Genomic DNA, 21,293 nt, shown 5'->3' with positions numbered 1-21,293 from the left:
CTCCGAATACATTTCTTCCTGTCGTTGCCATTATGAACAAACTACACCACACCTGTAAAACAGCACATGTAGCACAGGACAAACGACACAGCAACCGCTCAGCACGATGGCGGTGGCTACACTGACACTCAGAGCCTCAGACGGAAGTTACTAGGATGCAACCATGTTGTGTTGCCAGATGACACTATGGATGATGCACTGAGTGCTTGTGAACACGGCGTACAACAGCCTAACGGTGGCGCCTGCTTACGCTGTGTGACTTTGGACAATGTTCCTGTGGACCACCAAAAAAGTCACCATGGGACCACCAGTGGTCCATCGACCACCAGTTGAGAACCACAGTGCTAAGAGAAAAAGTTTGCAATATTTGTGCACACTTGATTGGAATTGAGCGAAAAAGCACACAAAGAACTACTTATTGCACTGCACATTTCTCTTTTAGTTCTTATACAATTGCAAGTGGGAACATTGAAAACATGTGAAATAAGGGAAGATAATGTGCTATGTCTTCCCTTTATAATACTGTAAGACAAAGGTATCAAGAGGATCACAAGAAATTTTAATTGCTTTATTGCTTCTGGTGAAATATTTACAGCTTCTGATTTCCAGCATCAGGCAAGCAGTAGGTGTAACTTCTTATTTACAGGAAGTCTGAACCTAACTTTCAATTTCACAATGTCCACTCCTCCTCCAATAAAATGAGCCAATGCAGGAACAAAGTGAGATAAAGCTTACAGCTAGCTATAGCGTTTTGAAGATCTTGTAAAAAGGACTCTTCCCCACTCCACCCTTTTTCTTTTTGGGAAAAAAAAATTCTTTTTGCAATTTGCTTATGGTTAATGCAGGAAGCTGGGAATCAGGAGACTTGAGCTCCATTCCACCCAGCACTGGTTCACTGTGTAATTCTGGAGAAGCCACTCAGAAGGACATTGTGCAGTCCAACTTACTCTAGACAGATTTTATAGAAACAAAGACAAACAGCAATTTTTTATTGCAGTGTAATTGCTTAAACAAAACAATCCCTTGCAGAGCCTGTAACACCACATTTCTCAAACTGTGGGTCCCTCCCCCCCAGGGGTCACGAGCAACTTAGAAGGGAAGTCATGAGCAACTTAGAGGGTGGTCACGGTATCACAAAGTTTGAGAACCTCTGCTGTAACACAAGCACAGTAACCTTTGCTCTTGAATTAAACCTAAAAGTGACACTGACTGGAAACACCAATATTAGTATCGGAGCCCAGTTTATTTCCAATGACCTCATCCAGAACCAAAATAGCTGTTTTTCATAATTATAATTTTTTTTTTAATTCCCACTTAATTCCATATGAAGTCGTGTCTATACATGATACTATCCCTTTAGAGTCACTATGCTTCATTTTATCTAAAAAATTAGGGAAAGTGACACACCTATGTAAAATGGTTTGATACTCTCAGCACATTGCCCTTTGCTTTTCCATCTCATTTTCATCCATTCATTTTCTGTGTTTATGAGATTTGTATAGGCACTACTACAGTATGCGCTAGCATGTGAAGCGAGGGATTAACAGAGTGACAAATGGTTTCTGATATACTATTCAATATCTATTAATGTGTTGATGGAGGACTTAAAGATAGCCTGAATCTGCAGAACAACTGCATAACCAGAAATAAAGTAGTCTAGTATTGGTAGACACTGATCACTGAAACTTTCTTATGGTTGGAAAAGCTGTCTGTTTTTAAATGTTATACTTGGACTATAACTCATGAATAGATAAGCTTGATTTGGTAGAGGGTTTGCTTGTAACTGTGTTGAACGGACAAATGAGTACTGGGCCTAGTATAACATATTGTTGATTAGTTGGTGTGTATGACAGAGCTTACTGACAGAATTTCTAGATTTTAATGTCAACTATTACTAGCCAAAACTTGAGCAACCCATGATTGTTACACCTCGCAGCATTTTTGTCTCTGAATAAATTTTGGATGACAATGTAGGACAACACTGGAATACAATGGAGAGAATTAAATTCTGCCACACTGTTCGGTGATGAAACTGTGGTTACAACAGTTGTCTTTTCTAAGAGGTGGAATAAAGAGCACATTTCAAAGGGCTCAAATGATGAGTCTGCCAAACATGTCAGCACAAGGTTAAGATTTCTGACTAGAGGGGAACTGTTCACTATACCTTTCAGGAATGTGTTGATGATGAGAGGGCTAAACTCTCTGAACTGTCCACTGGTAGATGATATGTTGGGATAGCAGACACATGCCTTTATAAAAGATAAGGATAAGCTTAGAGATTTTAGCTAGAATAGGTAACCCAAAACAGATTATATACATCCAGAATGTGGAAATGGATTATTTTCTACTACCCCCAGTGAAAATATTTTCCGCTAAAGACTACCCTTGCACGAGCGTATGATGACAATTATTCTATGTCTTGTTATCCATGCTGTGGCATGGTGAGATTTCAGGCTGAGATGCAGGACAAGACTGAATATGAGGCAGCAGATCCACAGATACTGGTAGAAGAAACAGAGATCCCAATGAGAAATCTAGGAGCTGTATGTTCTGTCTGGCCCATGCTAAAACAAACTCTTGGCTCCAGGGTCTAGGTTGGTTTATTTATTTTTAAATCAGTAATAGAATCAAATAAAGCAATTATCTGTCCTCACCTTCTCTGGAACAGAACTGAAGAAAATTAAAATTGCTGTCACATGAAGAGCTCTATGAAAGGACAGCTCCTGACTCGTTGACCAGCAGCTAGCACAACTCAGATCATTTCTGCAACCTGTGGCTTAAGCCACTTGCTAACACCAATAAAGTTCCAACAGGGGAAGACTCATTTCTAAAAGTGGATATTCTTACTACTGATGAAGCCTCGGGTATTACAGGAAGGGGCTCCAATCTATCCAGCATCAACTTTTTCAGTAGGTGTCATTCCTGTTTGCCTGGCTTTGAAGACAAAGCCAGCCCTGTTTTGTTTTGCTCCTTCACAAGGGCAGCGAAGAATTCCTTCCTTGTCTGCAACCTGTGCCCTCCTTCATCAGGCATCCTTGGCAAGAAAGGCAAAGACCCTCTGTTGCCCATTGGCGGCAGATGGCCAAATATAACTGCACCCTGAAGAGCAACTGCTGATTATAGGAATGGAATTGCATGTTTGTTTCCGGAAAGGGGGAAGGGCAGGAGCACACTGCTTAATTCTATGCTTATCCATTCTTCTGGGATCTTTGTATGTCCAGTGATCCACAATCAAAAATAATGAAGGAACTTTGTCTGGTCAAAGCCTTAATTCTGAAATGGCACAAACCGATTAACAGTTTCTTGCACTTTGGTCTAAAAACTCTAAAATTGCTACAGGTACATAACTAGCTGATCAGAGGTAGGAACTGAGGTGGCTGGGGGCATAAGGTATTTTTATAAATGCTTTGCTGAACGTTCAGTGTAGCGGTCCCAATAGGCACTACTTCCCAGAAAGTTTCGAAATCTCAGAAGTACAACCCTCAAGAGAAGCTAAGCAGTAGCTCTTTTCTATACCCTCCTTTCAAACAATTCCAGCCCTGCTACTCCATCAGTCTTTTCCTATTCTTTCTGACATGCCTTTCTCCCTCTAGGCCTGGGCAAAATAAGGCCTGTGGGCCGAATCCAGTCCGCCAAGCCACCAGATCTGACCCATAGAGGAACCCCAAACAGGCTCCCGATTGCCCTGCAGTCCTGCATGCCACTTAGAAACTTAACTGCAGGGCGCTTTCTCTGAGTACAGAGGTGAGTGGGGGAAGATTCACACACTGCTCCCATCCCCAGCACAATCCCATTGGCCGGTTTCTGGACAGACACTGATTACTGGGAGCTGCCTGTTTGAATAATAGGCAGCCACAAAACACAACCCTCCTGCTTACTAACTCAAGCACATGGCCGAGCAGGCAGAAACATTTTAATCTCTGAAAGCCTTTAGCTCGGCAGGCTGGTAAGTCTGCTGTCAAGAACCTGCCTCTGGCACTTCAGCCCCCCCCCCTTTCCCAATCCTCTGCCCCACACACCTGCCCTGCTACTCCACACAAACCCATACCTCCTTCCAGATCTGGCACCCTAATCTCCTGCCTGAGATCACAATCCCTTCCTACCCTAGGTCACATCCCAAAACCCTGCATCCCAGTTCCCTGCCTTAGGTCACAACTACTTCCTTCGTCCAAACTCCCTCCCAGACTCCATTCTCCCTCCTGCACCCCAAGATCCAAGATTCTTTACCCCAAGATCCCTTCTGCTCCCAGCCTCCACCCCAGATCCTGCACCTCTTCCGTTAATATCATGGAAGAGTGCGGCCCATGACTCCTTTCCAAAATCTTGGGAGTAGCCCTCCCATCAAAAATTATTGCCCAGCCCTAACCTACACTATAGTGGGCTATATTTGTTGATGGGGGGGGGGGCACTAAGAATTTGGTAGGAGGTCGAGCGCCACTCTCTTCCATGATATTAGTGGAGAAGGTGTTGGGTCTGGGATGGAGGTTGGGTTAAAGACAGGACTGTGACCTCAGGCAGTGAATTAGGGTGTGAGGGACTACCGGGTCCAGGAGGGGGATGGGTATGAGTGTAGGAGAGGATTCTGACCTTGCGGAGGGGTGCAGGTGGCCACTTTGGGCAGCGTGCAGGGGCACGGAAGGCAAGGAATGCTGAAGAGCTGGATCCAACAGTTTGGCAGGATGGATCTGGCCGGTGAGCCATATTTTGCCTGCCCCTGCCCTACACACTAAACACTAGGGATGTTAGATATCATGCAATTGAATAGTCATGTAACCACATGAAATCTTAGCTGTTACTCAACTATTCAATGGCTCCCAGGGACAGGCTTGCAGCCAACGCATTCCCAGCCCCCCTACCAGGGAGTCCCCCTGCCATCCCGTGCTGCTGTCTCTATATCAGAGACAGCTGTGTGGGATGGCAAATGGAGCCAGTCCATGAAGGGAGCCTTAAAAGCCAGCAGCCTCTGTCCATGGGAAGCTCAAGCCTGCTGCCAACAGGTGTTGTGTCACTGCAGACTCCCCTGCCCCCCCTCCATGCTGCTGCCTCTGATAGACTTTACTAGTCCTTTTACTGGCTTATTTCATCAAGAGAATTGGTGGCTTTTGCTGGTATAAGCTAGGGACATACGTGTGTAGCTGTTCTAACGGGTAATGGATAAAAACATGAGCTTATTGGTTACCCAAACAGCTACATGTGGCTTCCGTTCAGGCTCCGAAAAGTGTTACCTGCCACCCCACATTGCTGAAAATTTCAGCGGTAACACGGTTACATGCAGCAGTTACATGGTTACTGAATTACATACATTTTAATATCCCTAGTATAAGCTACTTTACATCTCTGCCAAGACAGCTCTATCAGTTATATGCCATTATAGTTCTACCACTGTAATAGAAAGACAAATCCTTTAAAGTGTAAACAAGGCCTAAGTGTTACCATCTGACAGTATATGACTGGATGCAATTTTCTTTTATTGATTATAATCCTTACATTTTTCTGCTACTTCAGCCACACGTGACACACTCTCCTCTATTGTAGGCAATCCTCTTTCCTTTCCCCCTCCAACCTCTTTTCTGTTTTTTTAAATTTGTTGTACTGAGTTAGTTATCTGACAATTCAAAACCACATTGTGATTTTATATATTTATTTATTTATTTGATCCTCTATCTATATACAGGCAGTCCCTGGGTTACGTACAAGATAGGGACTGTAGGTTTGTTCTTAAGTTGAATTTGTATGTAAGTCGGAACTGGTACATATTGTAGGGGAAACTCTAGCCAAACATTTCTCCAGAGCTCAGTTTTATTCTCCCACACCTCACTTCCCTCAGTCCTTTATTCTCAAGCTGAGGTGTCTGCTGAGAAAAGCCGCTCCGCGTCTCCCTGGTCTGCTGGGGGGGAAGCAGCTAGTGCGGGGTTGCCTCACCCCGTTTGTAAGTAGGGATCCGATGTAAGTCGGATCCATGTAACCCGGGGACTGCCTGTACCTCTATTTATATGCTGTTTTAATTTTTCTGAATATCCTGTGCATTGCATAGACATAAACCTTTTTCAGTAAAAATCTAGTAAAATAAAAGATGAAACTGTAACCTAGCCCTGGTCAATAGAAATAAGTGCAAGTGTCTCAGAGGTGTAGCAGTGTTAGTCTGTAACTTTAAAAACAAGGAGCAATCCTATTTCACCTTAGAGACTAACAAAAAATATATATATAGTATCGTGAGCCAAGCCCAATCTAGAAATAAGTTCCAAATGTAATGACACAAAAAGTCTACAGATTTTATATACATATTATCTCCACTGTTACATTTCACTTTCAAAGAAACAGATTACTTTACTGTAATGTTTTTCTTTTAATCACATGAATGAAATGAGAAGGATAATTTTATTTCCACAAGCAACCAACAAAATAAAAATATGAGACAACCCTTTGTTACAAGTAGAAAAATGTTTGTATTGGCCTAGATGACCTTGTTTTTCACTGTTACATGAAAGAAATGATTAAGATCTATCAAATATCAATGCCTAAGCAAGATATTTCAATACAAAAAAAATTCCATGCTCCCTATTCAGTTTCAATACATAGTGATCAAGACATCAGTTGTCCTTTTAATTATTCCCAAGAAGTACTAAAAAAATAAACAGATGTTTTGCCAACATACCTCTCACATTCTCAGCCATATATTAAATAAATGTGACTAGACAAGAATCATAAAATTCAAAGTTATGGTTCTCTCAAGGCAAATACAATTAATCTCCCTCACATTTATCTATTAATCTGTACATCTCTCTTTTACTAATTACATGCCTTTATGTGTAACAGAACATCCATTCGAGTAGTGTACTGCATATATACAAGATGAGTAAGGTATGCCACACTAGAAACCATGACATTTTAAGTTATCAACTATAAAATGTTTCCAATATAGGATATATTAGGCAATATAGGTCTCCTATACTTAATTTGAGAAGATGAAAAAACTAGCAAATCATCTCAGCATTAGTTAGAATCATGGGGGTGGAATGTCAGATGGTTCTATTTTTCAAAATCACAGCTTGAAAAAAAAATCAATTTGCCCACACACCAGTAGGAATATTTCTCTAATAAGCTATTTCTGCACAATTAACACTTATTTTTTAAAGGAAACTCTTATATTTGTCTGAAAATATTTTATCTACTATTGTTACAAGGAACATCTACAATTATTGTTAGGCATAATTAGAGACAAAAGCTTTTTTCTACTTTTTCAACTTGTTTACCTTGTATATTTGACCACACACTGTGTGTGTGATCAGTCTCACCACTAGGGATGTTACAATTTGTTTATTCAAGTAAATGTGTAACCAATGAAAATTTCAGCAGTTACACACGGAGGGAAGGGGAGTCAGCTACCTGGGAACCAACTTCACTGGCCCCTCTGCTGCTGCCTCTGATATAGAGGCAGCAGAGGGTGGAACAAGTGTCTCCTCGGGAGCTGGTGCTTGCAGGAAGCCAGCTTAAAAGCTGGCTCCCCATGCAAATCAGCTCCTGCCTGTCCTCGCGGGGAGCCGGCGTAAGAGAGAACTCCCAGCACACACTGGCTTCTGCTTGTCCCGCCACCCCACACTGCTGCTTCTGATACAAAGAGTTAGGACTACAGAGGCAGCAGCACCGGGGGAGGGGCGGGGGAGGTAAGAGGGGAGAGTGAGAGGGGAGAATGCATTAACTGATAACGGATGAGTCCAGGCTCAGGTCCATCAGTTTACTGTGTAAACTGTTTCACTTTCATATCCCTGTTTATTGCCTCCCTTGTGTAATCAGTAGTCCTCTTTGTGCAGGTTCTTCACACAAATAAAGGGGACAGAAAAAATTTACTATGAAAACACTGATATTAAAACCATAAAGATTGGCAGTAGAATTTCAAGGGGTGAGGGTGATACTGAAACTACTATAAGCTCTTTTTAAAAACTGACTAGATAGCAACAGATTGTGATTGGGTGAATCCCCATCACCTACCTTGGGGGGAACCCAATTAGCAACAGGCTCCATACTAGTAGGCTGACTAACAGCTCATATCTAGCTCTGGCCAGGAAGAAGAGTCACCTGAAACTTATAAGGAGACTTTGGGGAATGACTGCAGAGAAGGCAGGATACTCTCCCAGAAAGAACCTATTGGACTAAGAATTTACCAGGGGATGTGAACCATGAGGGAGGGCCTAAAAAGAGCAAGAGTGTGGGCTAGGATAGCTACCAGAGTTCCCAGGAAGAGGAAGCAGCAGGGGGGAAAACCTGCTAAACAAGAAACAGAAGAAGAAGCCTGCATGAATAGTAAATACTTGAACAATCTACCCACTTTTTCCCCCTTTTTCCCTCCTCCTCCTTTTCCCTTATTTATTCTTGGATCTGGACTTGTAATACTCCAGTCATCTGAAGAAGTGGGCTGTGCCCACAAAAGCTCATACCACCATCTACATGTTTTGTTAGTCTTTAAGGTGCTACTAGATTTTTCATTGTTGTTTAAGTTTTTCCTGCATGAATAGGGTAGGCTCCTGTGGGAGGGAAGCCCAAAGGTAGAGCCAGGAAGAGCAGCTTAATGGAGCGAGCCTAAGTGGGTGGGGGTTTAGAGGTTTACTTGGATTTTCAGTGGATTTTTTTTTATTCTAGAGGAGGTTTAGAACTTATGTAACTTGCCCAAAGGCCCAGGCCTCAGAAGCCCTTGGAGGTCAGGGAAGTGCATAAACAAATGGGCTGCAGAGCGTGCAGGAGTCAAAAGCTACTGCAACATCACACTCTGATTCAAGGGGTGCATGAGTAGTGAATATGCTATAAACACAGAAGTCTTACTCTAAGTTATTAGCAAAAATCATCTTAAACTACCTTTACTTTTCATTAGGAAGTTAACCTGCATTTGGGTCAAGAAGGAATCCCTGCCTGTTAGGTTGTCAGAGACCCTGTGGACTTCTGCAGCATGAGATACAGATCATTTGCAAGTTTAAACTAGTGCAAATTGTGAATTCTCTGTAACTAAGTCTTTAAATCCCGACTTCAAAAACTTAACCAGAGGACGGAGGCCTTTTACAGGAATGAGTGGGTAAAGTGCTGTGGCCTGAAATGTGCAGGAAGTCAGACTAATGATCATGATGATAAAATATTTTTAGATATGTTCTACATTTTCAAATATATTGATTTCAATTACAACACAGAAAGTGTACAGTGCTTGCTTTATATTTTTTTAAATGACCTGTACCTCATGCTGCAGAAGCCCACAGAGCATCTGACAATGTAATAGGCAGGGATTTCTTCCTGACCCAAATGCAGGTTAAGATCTTTTTGATCTTAAAGGGTATGAATCTATCCAGGCAGACTTAGATTTGTTGCTGTCCATACCTTCAAGGAGTACTTTCAAATCAACAAGAGTCTAGTCATTTTCACTGCTGCTATTCAGAATCCTGTGGACAGCAGTGAAATCAAGAAACACATCAGTTTCACACCGCTGATTAGGAAAACTATGAACAGAGGCAGATAATTTTTTGGGTGACTCTCCCTTGCAAGTAATTTCTGTTAGAGAGTGGAAGATATCATTTTATCTCACTTCCCTCAGGAGCTTTTGAGCAGAGGAAAGCAGAAGCAATACGTTCCTTTATGAAGATGCTTGTACGGTGCCCAGACCAGTAGAATGTGACACCTCCAACAGCAATAAACTTAGGCTGTCAGTCCATTAAAAAAAATTGGGTGAGTAATCTTGCTGTTGAATAGAATACCAGTTACTGTAAATATTTGTAGATATTTTCTACTTTTTCAGATATATTGATTTCAATTACAACAAAGTGTACAGTGCTTACTTTATGTTTTTGATTACAAGTACTTGCACCGTAAAAAACAAAATTGTATTTTTCAATTAATCTCATAAAAGTACTGTAGTGCAATCTCTTTTAAGGATGTTAAAATGTGTTTATTTGTGTAAATGTGTGCCATACCAATGGGGGGGGGGGAAGGGCTCCTATATGACACCGGCAGCAGCACGAGGGGGAGACAGCTAGCTCAGTGGAAGCCAGAAGTCATGGGGAGCCAGCTTAAAAATTGCCTCTGTCTCCGAGGTTGCAGTGTGGAGGGAAGAGGAGGTGGCTCTGTAGGAGAGGGGAAATCACTCTGCGGGAGCCAACACAGGTGGGCTTAAATCTTAAAAATTGGTCCTCTACATGTACCAACTTCTGCCTTCCCCTGCTGCCTCCGATACAAAGGCAGTAGGAGAGGGGAGAAGGCAGCTGAATGTTCTAACCCACATAGGCAGCAGCACAGAGGGTGGGGCAGACGGCTCTGCGGGAGCCAGCACGCACAGGAAAACAGCTTAAAGGCCCGTTCCCCACACGCATTGGCTCCTGTCTCCCCTCTACTGCCTCTAATGCAGAGGCTGCAAGGAGGGAGCCTGCATGTAAGCCTCTGATACAGATACAGGTGGTGGTGGGGAAATGGGAGCCAGTGCTCGAAGGGAGCCGACACCTCCTCACCTCCTAATACGTGAGCGTGTATCTGCTGAAATTTTCAGTGAGAATACATTTACACAAATAAACCTATTTTAACATCTCTAATAAGCATCACCCAGTTAGGGTGATCTTGCAGCTTAACCTTTCACATCCCTAAAGAGGGTGCTGTGATCATTATGATAAATCAGACTATGAACAGGCAGCAGCTAGATTACTCTCGAACATCACATTTTACAGACCTCTCTCCTCTGACCCCACTTCAGAATACCAAAAGAAACTACACCATCTTCTTAAGGAACTCCCTGCTTCTACTCGGGACCAAATTCACGCAAACACACCTTCTGAACTCTGACCAGGATTATTCTATTTGCTTCCCAAAAATCCATAAACCTGGAAACCCCAGACATCTCATCATTTCAGGTATTGGCACACTCACTACTGGATTATCCAGCTATGGAAGACTCCCTACTTAAACCCTATGTTACCAACACTCCTAGCTACCTCCGAGATACCACTGACTTCCTGAGGAAATTAAAAACATCGATAAACTTTCTGAAAACATCATCCTTGCCACCATAGATGTAGAAGCTCTCTACACCAATATTCCACATGAAGATGGACTACAAGCGATTAGAAATACTATCCCAGAGGTTACCACGGCAAATCTGGTAGCGGATTTATGTAACTTTGTTCTTATCCACATTTATTTCCAATTTGGGGACAATTTATATCTCCAGATTAGCGGCACAGCCATGGGTATCTGCATGGCCCCACAGCATGCTAAATCTTTATGGATGACTTAGAAGAATGTTTCCTCAAAACCTGTCCCCTATTGCCCCTCCTTTACTTACTCTACATCGATGACATCTTTATCATTTGGACCCATGGTCAAAAAACACTGGACGAATTCCACAGAGATTTTAACAACCTACACCCCACCATCAATCTCAGCATAGACCGTTCGACACAAGAGATCCATTTTCTGGATACTACAGTACAAATCATTGATGGCAAAAATCAATACCACTCTCTACAGGAAGCCCACTGACCGCTACACTTACTTGCATGCTTCCGGGTTCCATCCAGGATGCATCATGCGATCCATTGTCTAAAGTCAAGTCCTTAGATACATCTGCTCCAATCCCACTGACAGACTAAAAACTTCAAGATCTCTACCAAGCATTCATAAAACTCAATTACCCGCTGGGGGAAGTAAAAAAACAGATTGAAAGGGCCAGACTAATACCCAGAAACCAGCTACTTCTAGATAGGCCCAAGAAAATCAATAATAGGACACCACTTGTTATTACCTATAGCCACCAACTCAAACCCTTCCAGAAACCAGCTACTTCTAGATAGGCCCAAGAAAATCAACAATAGGACACCACTTGTTATTACCTATAGCCGCCAACTCAAACCCTTCCAGCACATCATCAATAACCTACAACCCATACTGGAACAGGATGCTACACTCTGGGAGGCTCTGAGTGACACACACTCTCCTATAGACAACCACCTAACCTCAGGAAGCTTCTTACTAACAACCACAGGGCATATCACATTAAAACCAACCCTTGAACTTTCCCTTGCAACAAACCCCACTGCCAGCTTTGTCCACATATTTACTCTGGAGACACCAGCACTGGATCTAACCATGTCAGTTATACGATCAAGGGCTCACATTCCACTATGTCCAGCAATGTGATTTATGCCATCATGTGCCAGCAAATGTGATGTCTATTGGACAAACTGGTCAGTCACTTTGCCAGAGAATCAATGCTCACAAATCAGACATCTTCACACAGAGAAACCTGTCAGAGGACAATTCAGTCAAACTGGCCATTCCCTTGAAGACCTGACAACATGCATCTTACTTCAAAGAGACTAACACCAGATTACAGAGGGAGATTTCAGAACTTTTATTTATGCTAAAATTCCACACGTTGGGAATGGGCCTTGATTTAGATGATAATTACCTCACACATTACAAAGACAGCCTCCCACCTTCTGATACGCCTAGTAACTCCAGATTAGCTACTTAATTGACTGTCAGCTGATGCCTGTCTGGCTACACTTACAATAAGTAATTTCCTCCTTCCTTTTCCCTTCCTCATCCCCTCTCCCGTACCTTCTATTCTGTGTAGCTGAATCGTTACTGTATAATTTGTTTACTTCTTCATTGTATCCCTCTGTTATATAATGGCAATTCACTTTCAGAATATGATCTGAAGAAGTGGGTCTGCCCCACGAACGCTCATCACCTCATAAACCATTGTTAGTCTTTAAAGAGCTACATGACTGCTTTTTTTTGTTGACCATGGTTAGTTATTTGATGTGGTAAGGCAAACATGTTCTATGCACTAATACGGTAGTTAAGTGTTTCTTATAATACAAGAATCAAAACAAGTAAAAGTACAGGAGTTTGACAGATTTACAATCTATGTGCTAATACTAACTAAATACATGCCTATAAAAATATACAAATATACACAATCTGTGTTTGTGCTAATATATTAAATTTAGCAGAAATTAGGTCTCAACATGGAACACTGCTTATAAGCATGACAAAGGCCATTAAGCTCATACTAACTCTTAGTATAGTTATTATACTGGACAAAACTAAGTTGCAGGGTCATAGGCCAGTTCTAACATTGTGGTTATCTCAAATCCAGGAAAAGTCTTAAACATGAAGAGAGTTAGCAACATCTACCCTGCTGCTTATGTTAGCAAAACATACATCCTTCAGAGGCGTGGGGAGGGGAAGGAAACCCTCTGAATGACCTAAGTTTCACTAGTGTGCAAACTGCTACGTCAGCAGAAGAGCGTAGGCCATGGTCACTGCCACTTGTGATGGTTTTATTAAGTAGATGGGAGGAGCTCTTCCCTGTTGGCACAGAGTAGCTACAGAAGCAAAATCACTAGTGTAGACATGGCTTAAAGGGTAAGGGAAGAAGCATCATACCTTTAACTGTTTTCCTCCTCCTCTTATGGCATTCCACTAGTCTCATGCTTTATGTGTTCTGAATGGAGCAATATCTTCTGAAATCTAAAAGCTCGATGTAAATTTAAATTTAGGATTAACAAGGACAAACCCTTCTAAATAACCTAGAAAAATACTACCTCAGTGGTCCCCGCCATGGCGCCCACTGTGCACCCGCCTAATTACCGGGGTTGGCCCAAGCCATTCTTGCCCGCCCCCAGGCGCGCAGTGCATCCATTGTCTCTATTCTGCTGTTCTCCCTTCTACCCTTTCTTAGAATTGTGAACTCTATGATTTCATGATCACTGTCACCCAAGCTGCCTTCTGCTTTCAAATTCTCAACCAGTTCCTCCCTATTTGTTAGGATCAAATCTAGAACAGCTTCCCCCCAGTAGCCTTTTCAACCTTCTGAAATAAAAAGTTGTCCCCAAGTTGTCCAAGAACTTATTGGATAGTTTGTGCCCCGCTGTGTTATTTTCCCAACATATATCTGGATAGTTGAAGTCCCCAATCACCACCAAATCTTGGGGTTTGGAGGATATTGATATTGTTAGTTGTTTAAAAAAAGCCTCATCCACTTCTTCCACCTGGGTAGGTGGCCTGTAGTAGACTTCTAGCATGACATCAAATAATAAATATGGTGTTGCACCATGGATTGAGAAGAGGACTGAAGAAGACTCCGACTCCAAAATAGGTCTAATTGGCCCATTTTAACCAGTTGAAGCTAGTTCAATGTACTGCATTTCAGATACACCTGCCCATGTGCAGATATATGTAGAGTTCCATATTTCAGTGGGTTTAAAAAAGTGGAAAATCCACGTACTGAATGGGTCAAGGGATTTTAGAATAAAGTACTTAACATTTCTAAACCAATGTCTTCAAACTTGTCAAAAGCACTTGGCCTCACTGAGGACGAAGTTCACAGCAACTACAGTGGAACCTCAGAGTTATGGGCTGACTGGTCAACCACACGCCACATTTGGAGCCAGTGGTAGATAATCAGGCAGGAAGGAAAAATAAAAATAAACTATGTTTACAAAGTATGACAAAAAGAAAGGAAACAGAAGAAGTTTAATTTAAATTAAAATGGTTAAAAGCAGCACACTTCTGCATACTACAGCTTTGAAACTTTAGTAAGTCAATGTTCATTTGTAAACTTTTGAAAGAGCCATGTTCAGAGATGCAAACCTTTCAGAGCTACAACTAACTTTCATTCCTGAGATGTTCATAATTCTAAAGTTAAACTGAGATTTTACAAAACTATAATGAATTCTATTTAATGCACACAAAGTTAGGCCAACACATTTTTCAGAAAGTTATAGAAACAGGTCTAAGGGCCTAGCTGAACTATCCAAGTGTGAGCACTGGGTACTATAGGTGTTCAGCACTTCTCAGAATCTCTGACATACCTTGGAAGGATGACTGTAACACAGCTAAGTATCACCTACACAAGCAAAACGAATTTATGCTACAACATATTTACAGAGTTAGGAATCATGACAACATGACCAGATCTTGACGAAAAATGCCTTTACAGAAAAAATGCCATGAAATCTCTAATATTATGGGACCAATACAGGTAACATGGCACATATGTGCCACCTGTATTGGTCCCATAATATTAGAGATTTAAAAAAATATATCATTCATGTTGTCTCTCTGCTTTCTGTACAAAATGGATTCAATATTTTTATGTTTATTGGCAATTTCTATTGAGCTAACACAAACTGGTTTTTAGTCACTCCAGGTTTATAACCTTGAAGGTTACTTTGTAACATTAACATCTACTCAAACTATGAACAGGGATATTATTTCAGAACGGTGATGCATCAACAATTTTTTTTTAAAAGGAGAAATACTGATGCACATAGTGTGGTGCAATACTACTATTTCATTGGCCTGTATTTCACTACACCTGTCCAAAGGTGACGAGGATGCACATTGCAAACTAGTGCTTGGCTAGAACTTTAAAGACAAACTGCCCTGTATAAATATTTGATGACCATGGCAAACGAGTAGCCACAGTTCATAACAAGGTTTGAGTCTTTATCACAGCCTATGCCTGAGGAATATCAATCTCATCACCTGCATGAGAAAGCAAGTTTCCCCCCCTTTCTTAAAGCCATAATGTGCCAAGTCCTATAAGAGAGGCCGCGCCCTTTATCCCTTACAGATATATTTAAAAGCTGGCAGGCTGAGCCCTCTCTTTGCCCCTCACTTCTCCCTGCACAAAGCCGCCTGTTGTGCAGATGACACACGGAGCAATGTGCGGGGCCCCTCGCACGTCACTGCCCAGCGCAAGCCGAGCGAAGTCCTGGCAAGGCCCCAGCAGCCGCTCCCAGGGCTCTCCCCGCGGCTCGGCCCGCGCAGGGGGCCCCGCCGCTACCCCGGCCCCGGCCCTGCGCGAGGGTCTCACCGCTCAGGCGAAGCCGCGGCCGGGTCGGCGCCAGGATGCCGGGCTCCGGCCGGGCGGGGAGGCCGGTCCCAGAGCCAGAGGGGCCGGGCGGCCTCCGGCAGCGGCGGGCGGGGGCGGGGGGCGCCGCCGGGGCGGCTTGGCTGCCGACGCTGGTATGTCAGGGGCCGGGGTTGGATTTCGAAAGATCCGCCATTTTCACCTCGTCATCACCATCGCAGCCCAGCCCGGCACCCAGCGCAGCCCCCGCCCCCGCCGCCGGGCCCCGCCCCCGCCGGGCCGCTGCGCCGCCACCGCCCGGCCCGGCCCTCTGCGCCTGGCGGGGCTGGTTCGCCCGCCTCGGGCACTCCCCCCCCCCCGTCTCCTCCCCCCCCGCTCCCTGACTCCCACACTCTCCCTTCTCTGCCCCCCCCCACTGCTCCCTGTCTCCCACCCTCTCCCCTCTCTGCCCCCCCACTGCTCCCTGTCTCCCACCCTCTCCCCTCTCTGCCCCCCCACTGCTCCCTGTCTCCCACCCTCTCCCCTCTCTGCCCCCCCCACTGCTCCCTGTCTCCCACCCTCTCCCCTCTCTGCCCCCCACTGCTCCCTGTCTCCCACCCTCTCCCCTCTCTGCCCCCCCACTGCTCCCTGTCTCCCACACTGCCCCCCCACTGTCCCCTGTCTCCCACACACTCCCCTCTCTGCCCCCCACTGCTCCCTGTCTCCCCCACTGCCCCCTGTCTCCCACACACTCCCCTCTCTGCCCCCCCACTGCTCCCTGTCTCCCCCACTGCCCCCCACTGTCCCCTGTCTCCCACACACTCCCCTCTCTGCCCCCCACTGCTCCCTGTCTCCCACACTGCCCCCCCACTGTCCCCTGTCTCCCACACACTCCCCTCTCTGCCCCCCCTGCTCCCTGTCTCCCACACTGCCCCCCACTGCTCCCTGTCTCCCACACTGCCCCCCGTCTCCCACACTCCCCCCCTCTCTGCTCTGTCTCCCACACTGCAACCCGTCTGCCCCTCCACTGCTCTGTCTCCCATACTCTCCCCTCTCTGCCCCCCCACTGCCCCGTCTCCCACACTGCCCCGTCTCCCACACTGCCCCCCCACTGCCCCCTGTCTCCCACATTGCCCCCCCACTGCTCCCTGTCTCCCACACTCCCCTCTCTGCCCCCCCACTGCTCCCTGTCTCCCACACACTCCCCTCTCTGCTCTGTCTCCCACACTGCCCCCCACTGCTCTGTCTCCCCTGTCTGCCCCCCCACTGCTCCGTCTCCCACACACTCCCCTCTCTGCTCGTCCTCCCCGCCCCCCACATTCCGCCATCTGCCCTTCCTCTCCACCCCCCACACACTCCCCTCTGTCTACCCCCTCCCCGCCCCACACTCCCCTGTCTGCCTCCCCACACCATCTGCTCCTCCTTCCCATCCCTACACACTCTCCTCTGCCCCTCCTCTCCGCCCCACATGCTCCAGTCTTCCCTTCCTCTGGGCCCCACCCTCATCCCCTTCCTCCCCACACTCCCCCATCTGCCCCTTCACCCCACCCCACCCCACACGCTGCCCTCTGTCTGCTCCCCACTGCCTGTCTGCCCCTCCTCTCCGCCTCACACCTCCCTGTCTGCCTCCCACCCTGTCTGCCCTCCACTCCGCCCTATGCATCCCTCAACTTCCTCACCAACTCCCCTACACACTCCCGTCTGTCCCCCACCCCACCCCACACACTCCCATCTTCCTCACCACCCCCCATACACACTTCCCTGTCTGCCCCTCCATACATACTCCGTCTGTCCCTCCACCCCCCTTCTGTCTGCCCGCCACCCCGTCCCACACACACTCCCCTGTCTACTTGCCCCTCCAGCCCCCCCATCTGCTCCTCTATCCCCCATACACGTCCATCTGTGTACCCCTCCAGACATATCCTGAACCTCCTTCCAGGGAGAGTAGTTCATGAGTGACAGGCACCAAGTGGGGAAAGGTAGGAGTTTTAGAAATAAAAACTGAATGGATGCTACATCTGTAACTAGTACAAAAGCAAGAACCCAACCAGTTAGAAGTGCCAACTGTGAGACAGCTACGTTCCCTGGGTAAGCAAGCTTGAACCTTAACATTTTCTAGCATTGGTGAATTAGAGAACTAACCTGGTATCACCTTCGCCAACATATCAACTCGTAAGTTATGAAATAGTTAGACTACAAAGATGCCCGAAAAATAGCAGAGCTTAAGCAAAGATTGTGATACTTAGGGAAAGGGGGACCTATTTTACTGCAAGTCATGTTTGTTCCAGAGTTTTTTTCCCTATTTGAAAACTTAGATTAAAATAAGATACCAACCCAAAAGTGAAATTCTAGATGATTGTATCGAAGTACTAAGTAACAGACACTGACCATTCTGACACTAGGCTACTGCACTACGTTTTTTCCATTCAACACTTCTAAAACAGTCACATGGCCATTTTGTAAAATGTATCAGAAAACAGCAATCTTAAGAAAAACATAAATATTTGCTGTATTAAAATATTTGTTAGTTAAAGCACAAAAGTATGAAAATAAAAACAAAAAATAAATTACTCTCCAGCCAAGAATTCTAGGATCTCACATAAAGATTCTTCAAACAATTAGTCATCAACATACAAGATCCTTCAAAGTTAGAGTTTAAGCCCAGAGGGAACTACCAGATCACTTTGTCTGACCTCCTGTATATCACAGGACACCCACACACAAAACCAAGCAAACTAAATTAGACCAAAATATTACAGCCTATAGGAAACTAGAAGGTTGGTCTGAACTACAGAGTTAGTCAGCATAAAGCAGCTGACATAGATCTCACTTTGTAAGTGTCTACACTCCAACGTTGCTCCTGACGATGCATGTCACCCATTACTCCAGGAGGCATAGAGCTTGCATTGATGCATTCAGGGCAACAGTCCTGTGTAGACACTGCATTATTTACATTGCCTGGTGGCGCTCAGTCCTAGGGATGGGGGTTTCAGCTGACCACCGACAGAACCATAGACATGATTCACCACAGTAAATATCAAGGTTGCTGTATTTTGACTTAACTTTGTAAAAGGTCTCAGAATAATAGGGACTTGAGGTGTGGCACCAATGTTTAAGGCAACTGCAATGGCAGGGAACTGATTAAATGAGATATACTCTGATAATTGGGAGAAATGGCCTGCACCTCATATTGCAAGCACAAAGTAAAAAACCGTAAGGTCACTGGAAATCTGACTCAGAGGAAAATTCCTTCCCAACCAACAAATGGTGATCACTTAGACATTAGGGATGTAAATACCCAATTAAAAAGTTAACCAGTGCTACATTATGTAATTTTAATTGGTTAAATGGTCAGTCATGAAGGGGGGGGGATAATTGTGCAGAACTGCTGGCATCTCTAGCCTGGCTTCTTGCCTGCTGGCCCACTGTACCACAGGGCTGCTCCAGCCAGCTGGACCCACCATGGTTTAACTGGTTACCAGGTAAGCATGCTGGTAAGGCTAAGTTTAACCAGTTAAAACTTTTACATCCCAATGAGACAGTGCAAATGAGGTGACACTGGTACTGTTGCATCTGATTTCAGTTGGCCTGTATTTTCTTTTTGGGGACATGGAGGGGAGACGGCCAAAAGTCAAACATTTGGCCCTGAACTCCTTAAAAAAAAGTTACAACTCACACAAAACAAAAATGCTCTCAATACTTAGGACAGGGGTAGGGAACCTTTTTTGGGTTGAGGGCCACTGACCCACAGAAAAAATCAGTTGAGGGCCACACACAAAAAACCCTCAGACTAAGAGAAAGGCACTCCACACATTCTCCACGCCTGGGGGGCCCAGCCTAATATATTTTGTGTGCTGCCCCACCATGGGGCAGGGAGCTGGAGCTAGAGCGCCAGCACAAGATCCCTCATGCAAGGGGGGGTCTGAGCCTTGGGGTTGGATTCGGGCAAGCTGCGGATCTGAGGTTCCCCATCCCTGACTTAGAAGCTGTCATACCTCAAAAATGGGACACCCTTCTCCCCCCAAACACCAAACAAAGAGGCAGCTTACAAAGGAAAAGAAATATCCTCAGAACTTCAACAGAGTCAGAGAACCTCCTCCTCTCTTCTTTAGATATGTGGGAGGATTCATCAGGTATACAAGTCTCACATGAGCCCACTGCATTTACCTATGTGATTTTCAGTTATAAATTTGACCTAATTGTAGCTGTATCTTTAAAAAAAAACAACAAACAAAAAAACACTAGATTCATCTTCCAATATAGCATTGATATTAGTTCTACTATTCTCAATTTTGCAAAACACTACCATAATAAAGAAGCTGACAATTTCGACATGTGGCATGCCATTTTGTACTGCAGAGATGCACATCAAGATGAACTTTTGTAATGATTCATCACACTCTATATACTGCCCTATATCTAAACATCCTTATTTATATAATGAGGCAGGCAGGGGAAGCGAAAATACTAGGCACGTTTATTTTGATTTTTTTTTCCCCCAAGAGATTGCTAGAATGAGGGCCCAAACTGTAAGCCCTGCTTTTCTCTCCTTTTGATCTTTGCTGAAAAAGAGCATGTCGCAGTGAGTCTCAGCTCTTGAGATCTTGAATTCCTTAACATTTTCTAGGGTTAAAGCCACATAAAGAAAGCTCCTCCTTACTATTCAATAGATTACACAAATGACTTTAAAATGCCAACCCATTCGTCAGAACAGTCACACATAACCAATGATTTTATTTTTCACACGCAGGGTCGGCTGTTTCCCTGGCTACCATGGACTGGCAGTGACAAAGGGACAAACAGTCAATACACCCACACACCGGGGCACAAGCCACAAAGGCCCACCCGCTGGCGGGGCACGGCCCCGGCGCCTGCATTGCCAAGGCAGCCGCGCAGACAGCTCAGGCCGGGGCTGCACCGGCCGGATCCCCGGTGCCCGAGGGGCGCAGCGCTAGGAGGGGCCGCGCCGGGCCTGCGCCGCCCGCCCCGGGAGCTGCGCCCAGGCGGCGGCAGCGGGGACCGACTCCTGGCGCTGCAGCCGGGGTCCCCCTCCCCGGCCTGTCCCCGCAGCCAGGGAGCGGGTGGCCCCCAGGGATGGGGGGGGCTGCACGGCGACGCGCTGGGCTCCCCCCTGACACCCCTTCCTGCTCCCTCCCTTCCCCCCACCCCGCTGGGCCCCCCGCGCTCACACTCACCGGGCTCGCGCTCCCCCCTCCCCCGGGCTCGCGCCGCGGCTGCCCCCTCCTCCTCCCCCTGGGCTCGCGCGCCGCTCTCAGCAGCGGCAGCACCAGGGACAGGTTCCGTGTTTGTTCAAAATCACGCGCCCAGCGCCATTCCACCGCCACATCCCATAATAATGCGCAGCGCCGCCTTGGCAACCGACACAGCGTCACCAAGCGAACGCAGCTCCTCCCTCTCCCGCCCTTCGGGGCCGGCGCTTCCTTCCAGCCGTTTCCGGGTGCGT

At 45.6% G+C, this 21,293-nt stretch overlaps 1 protein-coding gene across 5 annotated transcripts in view; it reads right to left on the bottom strand.

The window, feature by feature from the left end:
* The window catches only part of LIN54 (lin-54 DREAM MuvB core complex component), an 80,196-nt gene extending 58,967 nt beyond the window's left edge, over positions 1–21,229 (bottom strand). For 2 of the 5 annotated variants that reach the window (XM_075929502.2, XM_075929498.2), the window contains exon 1: positions 15,854–16,089. The gene's annotated coding sequence lies outside the window, so the exon portion shown is untranslated. Of the gene's footprint in view, positions 1–15,853; positions 16,091–21,024 lie in introns of those variants that run through there. The other 3 variants (XM_075929499.2, XM_075929501.2, XM_075929500.2) reach the window with 3 other exon arrangements.
* Between the last annotated feature and the right edge of the window lie 64 nt (positions 21,230–21,293).

Source organism: Pelodiscus sinensis, chromosome 4, assembly GCF_052426305.1.
Source record: "Pelodiscus sinensis isolate ZL-2025 chromosome 4, ASM5242630v1, whole genome shotgun sequence".
NCBI classification, from domain to species: domain Eukaryota; kingdom Metazoa; phylum Chordata; order Testudines; family Trionychidae; genus Pelodiscus; species Pelodiscus sinensis.
The sequence above is the reverse complement of the archived record's forward strand: the minus strand, read 5'-3'. Positions and strand labels throughout refer to the sequence as shown.